The sequence below is a fragment of the Rissa tridactyla genome, chromosome 2 (genome assembly GCF_028500815.1).
Source record: "Rissa tridactyla isolate bRisTri1 chromosome 2, bRisTri1.patW.cur.20221130, whole genome shotgun sequence".
NCBI classification, from domain to species: Eukaryota; Metazoa; Chordata; class Aves; order Charadriiformes; family Laridae; genus Rissa; species Rissa tridactyla.
In genome coordinates, this window is record NC_071467.1 from 137,221,789 (window position 1) to 137,229,508 (window position 7,720).

The 7,720-nt window shown below is 38.2% G+C and overlaps 1 long non-coding RNA gene across 3 annotated transcripts in view; it reads right to left on the reverse strand.

Annotated features, from left to right (window-relative positions):
• Positions 1 to 7,305, reverse strand: part of LOC128905773 (uncharacterized) — a 156,207-nt gene extending 148,902 nt beyond the window's left edge. For 2 of the 3 annotated variants that reach the window (XR_008464980.1, XR_008464976.1), the window contains exon 1: positions 3,277 to 3,685. This is a non-coding gene — a long non-coding RNA (uncharacterized LOC128905773). Of the gene's footprint in view, positions 1 to 3,276; positions 3,686 to 7,232 lie in introns of those variants that run through there. The other variant, XR_008464979.1, reaches the window with a different exon arrangement.
• Positions 7,306 to 7,720: the final 415 nt, after the last annotated feature.

The window sequence follows — 7,720 nt, forward strand, 5'->3', positions numbered from 1 at the left end:
TGAAATATATGCACTCATTGATTGAGGTAAAGAAACAGCAAAAAGCAGTTCCCCCTTCAGAGCTGCATGCAGCTGCCTTGGCAGCACCGTTCTCAGTTACAAATCTCAGCCGACCCACCCCTGGGCTAGAATTAACAGCATTTGGATTCTGCTAAAAGTAACTCAATTATAATCACCAAAGTTTTTCTTCCTTCACTTACTGCCATGCATTTGACATCAAGTTATGTTCATATCTCTTATGGCCAAGCTGGTTTCTGAAATATTTGCAAACAGAAAGATCGGTCCATTTGCCCCCAAAGGACAACATGTTCAACGGAGAAAGCAGCACATCACATGGGTGTCACTGTGCTGTCATGCACAGTTTACTGTCTGAATGCAGTCAGGAGGCTGGTGTCAATGTGTGCTGCACTGAGAAACACTTGGAAAAACACAGGTTTTCCCACCATTGCGAACCCACTTCTGGCACATATTTTAGCTTTATCTACTCTTACTGGTTCCAGTAAGGACATTTGGGACTCACGGAGTTGGGGAAGAGAATGTGCTATCAAAAAAAGAGTGGTTTCCTGGTCATAGTAGTGTAGCCGAAAGAAAAACAGTAATAACACGCAGAGTGATCAGAGGCGGGTTATGCCAGTGATGAGCTTAAACTGTAGGCTTTTCAAGAGCTGTTACTCAGCAACTGAATTACTGAGAACTCTGCCCAGAATAATGACCCAATTCCTTATAATAACATTATATGAATGTTCATCTCTCCCTTTGCTCTCTCAGGCAAGATGCAACAGAAAGAGGAGTAAACAAAAGATGCTGTAACCAGGTAACCATGTAATACGGTATTGCCATTGCTAGTAACAGGCCATCAGCTTCGTACAGAATTATGAGCCCTCGGGACTAAGGCTTGTCAGGCTTGCTCTGTCTGAACTTTTCTTGACCTGCCTCCAGCTTTGTTTTACTTAGTTTAGCTGTGACAGCAATTTCTCATATTAACCATGCGTCTATGGCTAATTTATTTTACTTTTGTTTACCTTTGTATAGTGCAACTTTATATGCTTTTATATAGAAAGCAGTAACTATGCGGATAAGGTATTTATGACTCTAACATGATGATGCAGTGCAGAGAAAGGCAGGCCCGGTACAACGGCAGAGCCCTTGAGCAGTGAAGACAGGATGTGGTGACGAGGGCCACAAGGACAGGATGCTGAAGGAAGGGAGACAGGCTGGCACTGGAGACCCCTTGGTTATAGGTCAGGTAAAGAAATGCAGACCTGGAGCTGGACAGAATTGGGTTTAGTGGAAGGTGTCCCTGACCATGGCAGGGCGGTTGGAACTGGATGACCTTTAAGGTCCCTTCCAACTCCCACCAGTCTATGATGCTATGAAAACAAAATACCTATCATAGGGAAAAGCACCATATATAGTACATTCAGGTGTAATGGGGAACTGCGGACCAATGAAGATAGAGCAAAGGTATAAAAGCATGTTAGCAAATGTATAAAAATCACTCCTAATCAATCCTAGAGTGAACAAGAAGAAACCCTCAACACAAACATTATATTTCTCATGGCAAAGGACTCAAGATGCTGAAAGTTCACTGTAACACCCCAGCAGTGCCACCCACATGAAACCCTCAAGCTCAACACCCAGAGGAGCAGTGGAGACATAAGCCTAACACCAGAAGATTGGGTAGGAACTAGGAAGTGTGCGTATAACAATTTTAGCTGTGTTATTATTTTTTCTTCCTTTTTCTGTAAGAATTGGAACTAGACTAATAGGGTTCTTGAATTAGACTGTTAAATTTTCAATTATACTAACAACGCATTCTTGACTTTATCATATAGAGGGGGTGTTTCTTCTGTGCCTGTAAACAAGATTTTGAGTGTAACAATGAGCAGACATGAAGAACACTTCTGTATGTGCTAAGAACAAAAAAAAAGCCACCTCTCTGGAACAGGAGTACTCTCTGTTTTACATCAATAGTTGAATATACACAGTTTAGCCCCGGCGGCTAATTTAATCGCAAACACAGATGATATGAATACTCCCAATTAAGATGAGCTATGATACCAGCACAGAAAACATAGTGTGATACAGACAGGAGGTAGGTCAGAAACTTCTGCTTATATTTTGATAGAAAAAAACAACACGGAAGGATTCAGTGATATCAAAGTATATTACATTTAAGTCTGGCTGCTAACATAATTACATATTGCACATAATTAACTTCTAATATTCATTGTCTTGATAGACTGTAGAAACCAATCATGTAATGGGATTCAGAGAAAGTATTGGATGTTTATTTAAAGCAAAGAGTACATCTCAGGAAGGATAAAATGGACTGAAAACAAAGAGACTCTATTCCCTTCTGCCAAATATCAGATTCTCATCTAGAACAAAATGGCATAAAGCCGCTGACTTCCATCAGGGGGTGATCTGTTACAGGCGTAACAACTCACATGCTGCAGGGCACAAAACAATCTCTAGTGGAGGTTAATGAGAATCCCTGTCTCTGATAATATTACCCCACTATTGCCCGTTTGCTTGCCTCTTCCTTGGCAACTTTTCAAGACGCTATTCTAAACTATAGAGACAACTCATCTGATTTGGTACAGCAGTGACTAGAAATTCAAATAATATCCTGAAGAGCTACAAAAAATCCTATGTTTTTGATTGTTAAGACCACAGTTGATTAGTGACAGCCAGTGCATGGGTTCCTGCATCACACCAGCTCCGTCACAGAAGATTGTTCCACTTCTCACCTTTGGGTTACCACATAATATATTGTCCTTCTCCTAATGAACAACTGTCTCGGGAAAAATAACAATTCAGCACACGACTGTTGACAGGAAAAGACGTTTAAAGAAGGTGACAGAGAGAGCCAAATTTATTAAATCTTTACTTGAGCCATAAATAATAAAGCCTGCATTTTAGTTTTCATGTAACTGTTTGATGAATGTAGGACTACCTTATTAAAAAAATAAACTCCATCATGCAATTATGACTATACAGTTACCTAGACGTCCTGAATTCTGTTGGGGTTTGTTCAAACTATACCTGATAACAAGGAAAGGAGAAGCAGCTCAGAGGCAGTAGCCCTTCTGCACCAGCTAAACGAACCAGAGAACATGTAAACAAGGCATAGATGACAGAAATAAGATTTTAGATAAAACTGCTAACGTACAGAGATCAGGTTTTCAGAGACACTGAGCAAAATTATTCATATTCTGTAATTAAACATGATGTTCTGTATATAAAAATGTGATCAAAAGTAAAGTACAGTACCTGGTTTTAGTTATATAACTGAGTTGTCTGGTAAAATGTTGGATATTGAGCTAGCAGAAGGTGCCCTCTAACACATAGGGAGACAAGAACTGCTTTTTCCTAAGATTTATCTGGGACAAATATGGCTAAATTTTCAGGAGTCAGATATCCATTTTTCCAGATATAAAATTTCCACTCATCATGTTTCGATGCCAGGAATTTGGATCCAGAGATAGTCCAATGCTATTTCTGCAAAAAAAGGGAATAGGGATGTCAAGTTTCTGAAGCTGGATTTGACAGTACTGAGAAACAGGAAGCATGCTTCCACTGATTGCTGCTTGATTTCATAAGTAGAATAATTAAAAGACCACACACGGAGCCTTTTCCCGGCACTTAGAAAAACATGGCAGTTTCTTTCAATTATTGGTGAACGTTTTTGCCTTTGAGTTGCTGCCTCCTCTTTGCTGACAAGTGAGCAACTGTAAAGCAAAGCTTTCTGTAACCTCTTGGTCTAATTTCATCACAGCTCAAAGCGCAGGCACTTAACCAAGCACTCGGGAACCTAAAATGCTGTTTGCATACTCAGGAGAGCAGCTCAGGAAAACTTTCCTAACTTATTGAGACACTCAAGATACCTTAGGAGCCTGAACTTTTAGGCTTTTACAGTGCATCAGTAGGAGAAAATAATGGTTTTTCAACAGGATAAGAGTGATCTTGTTTGCCTGTCATTTTGCAGGATTCTAGCTTTAGCCTCGGTGCTTGGTCAAGCACTTCAGCAGCAAGGTGGGGATGGCATCACTAGCATTCTCCTGTTAGTCCTCTCTCAGCCACCACAGCTGCTATCTCTGCTGCCTCCCTGCATTTTCCACTGATCACTCAAATCTTCTGATAGAACAAGGGATATAATTTGTATAGAGTATTAGGATAAACCAGGTTTGTGCTCAAGTAACATTAATAATAAAAAAAAAAATCCTGATTTAAAACCATCATCTTCTATTTGTTCACAACCTGAAATTTGCACAGAGGTACTGAATTCATCCCCAGTTGTTTACAGAACAGGCAAGAAAGTCACTTAAGGTTCTCCACATAGAAAAGAAGGCAGAATCTGCTGTTTAGCTCAAGCTTCATTTCTAAAACTCTGCCTTCCCTCCACAAGGAGCAATTTGAGTAAGTGGTTTCTCCGTAGGCAGTCTTCAATGGCCTTGTCAGGAAGCAAAAAGCAAAACAAACGAAACAAACAACACAATGAGAAATAATGGCTAATAAACAGGGAAATGCAGCAATCTAATCCTATTGTATTTTCTGTTTTTATACACTGGGTACCAAATGCAGAAGTGATGTGAATCAGTTAAGACTGAAATTGGTCCTAATTCTTGTTGTCAAAATCTCTCTCAGTGAATTGGAGAAAAAAATAAAATAAAAGCTACCTAGTTGAATATTCACCTCCCAGTAACAGAAAAAGTGAAGTTGCTAGTTTTATGTAGGAACATACAACGTTTTAAAACATTGTTTAAAAAAACCCTATATTTTCATATACATGCATAAGTATACATATGTTTATATATATGCATGCATATATACTTGTAACACACATGTAGACATTAAAATGCATTTGTTTCAAAAGCCAGATTATTGTTTTATTCCCAATCACTGGAATACATTATGCAGACAATGTGTAGAGTCCAAGAGGAAATACATGATGATGAACAATTAGCATATGAGCAAAGGCGTTGGTTTTTCAGTACATACATGTTCTATCAAGAAAAGCAGCATAATTAAGATGTACCCCACATTTTGTCCAGCCTGCACTTAAATCATTCACCCATGGTATGGTCAGCTGTTGTAACATAACTGGATTTAGGGAACTGAGGCTTTGTCCATAGGACAGTCCAAAATTAAAATGACATAACATTCCCAGCACTTGTCCTAACCAACGGGATGAAGAATTTTGTTTTATGTCTTCTGCTTCCATGACTGTGAACAATCAATTTAGTTCAACAAAGGGATGGAGAAAGACAGCAGACAGCAAGCGGCGTGTACCACCACCTCCTTTTTGGGTTTGCATGTCAGCATTGGTTCTGGGGTCTTATTTTTGCCAATACAGTTCTGCTTGCATGCTGCTACTGGTTTGCCTTCCTCTTCTAATCTCACTGTTATCACATACTCTGCAGTGCTCATTTTGATTTTTTAAATTATGATTTTGATTATTTATTTTGTAATGCTCATTCCTACCTCCTTAACAATAACAAAGCATTCAAGCAATATGAACATTGTATCTCTACCATTGTAACTCCAATGGCTGTTAGCAATTCCTTTCTTGGTGAAGGCTTGGCAGGCATTAAGCAAGTTTGGCTCTATGAGTGAATAAAATGTTTCACTTTTTCTTCCTGAACGTGGTCTGTCCTGGGTGGTTTTAGGTACTGCTGAGAGAAGAATATAGATTCCTTTTGTACCATTTTATTTCTGCTTTATTACAAATCTTTCTCATTTCATGTGGCTAGTAGGTGGGGTTGGTGCTTTGAAAGATAACTGCAATCCTCTAAAAACTGGACATTTTAACCTTCTGCTGCGACACAATGTCCTGTCATTGGATTACCTTTGACTTGGGAGGAAAACGGCCCATCGATAGATGATCTGTGCTTTGGCAAATTCAGCTAGATTTAACAAAGTCAGATGTTGAATAACAGGGGAAAAACATGATAATTTCTTCCTGTAGGAAGAACAACTATGAGACTGTCTCCTCTAGAAATCTATCTGTATAAATGTGTCACATTTACTTTACCTTACTTTCCAATGATTTCTCATGCTATGATAACGTTTTCAGACTACTGTAACAGTATTGGGAACATTTCCACTGGTCAAAAAAACATGAGATCTTCATAACTGTCTAATGTCTTTTGACACAAAACATGTATGTCAGCAGAATACAGCCTGTTCTTAATGAAATTAGTTCTTCAAGGTGAAATCTGGGCCCAGATTCCTCATACTTTGGTGGGTTTTTCTGGGGTCATTTGGTTTGAGTTTGGAAGTTTTTTTTAATTCTTCCCTGGTAACCAGTTATAAGTCTATCCTTATGTACCTTTTATTAGTCAGAATCAGTCTAATGATTCAGTTATTAATGAATTCTTATGCTAAATTGACTCAGGAAGGGAAGAATTATTTTTAAATATCTCTTTAAGTACTTCCAACAATTATGCATCATTTCTCTGACTGACTGTTGCGTGGATGTGCTTTTACTCTGTCATACTCACAATTTGGGAAAACCAATATTGACCACTATTAATGAGGCCAGTGTGACAAGCAGATAGGTCTTACTCATTAGCCCTTTTCTAACGTCAGACTACAAACTGCCCAGACATGTCAGCTATTGAATAGCATGCATTCATTCAATGACTTCTAATTGCTTTCTGACTATCATTTGAAGTATTCAGTCATAATTATTTCACTAGATTCGCTTTAGTTAAACCACAGTCATTTTTCTTTAAAATTAAACTAAGATGTGTGAGAAGGAAAAGTAGATGGGTCAAATTACTTTCTTTTGACTTTTAAAAAAAAAAAAAACTTGTTTAAAATTTCATCCAGCAAAGAAGCCTGAACTCAAAGATTTCTAATCACAGTTTTATTGAACTCAAGGAACTAAAGTTATCACTTAAATAAGTGTTTTCTCTCATGAATGCAAACACAAGTGTTTGGGACAAAATTATAATTACAAATTTTGTCCCAAATTTGTAATCTGATGTAGAATTATCCTGTTAGCTTCATTTCAGTCTTCCTATACTTGGGTACTTCTCATAAATCTTTTGCATGTAATGTTAGTAGTGAGGAACATTTCTTCGATATAAAGGGTTAAAGGCAGATATTGTCCATTAATGCAAATTTTTTCAGACCAATGTAATACCATATATATCCATATTCCGGCTTCTACAGAAAATTGGCTTAAATTTTGATACTGTTTAACATCCATGACTCCTATTTACCTTAGAAAGATTGTCAGAAAAATCATGCCACTTTTACTGAGACACCATATGTCAATGGGTTTATTCAAGGTTCCTACACAACAGAGATACGGGGTTTGTTACGCTTTAACCACCAAACGTTAAAACAACGCTACAGTTGTTAGAGACTGTTTTCGTAATTAAAGGACTCTGGTGACAGAAGATCAAAGAAAACTCCAGCTGTAATCCCTCCTGCAGAACATCACCCACAAGCCAGGTGCAAGGGAGGCCACCTCAGTCTCTAACCGTCTGTTAATTAGAGTTTCCCAAAATCATAGAAAACAAGAGTTATCTTTGCCTGTTGATATTTCCTTTTCCTACCTGTGTCTTTCTAAATCATAGCTTTGCTGGTTGCTTAAAACAGGTTATTTTCCCAACCTATGCTTGGCTTACCTTTGTTTTGTTCAAGACACTAATTATGTTTCCAAAGCTTAAGAGAGAAAGTCATACTATGCCCTACAGGCCTCATA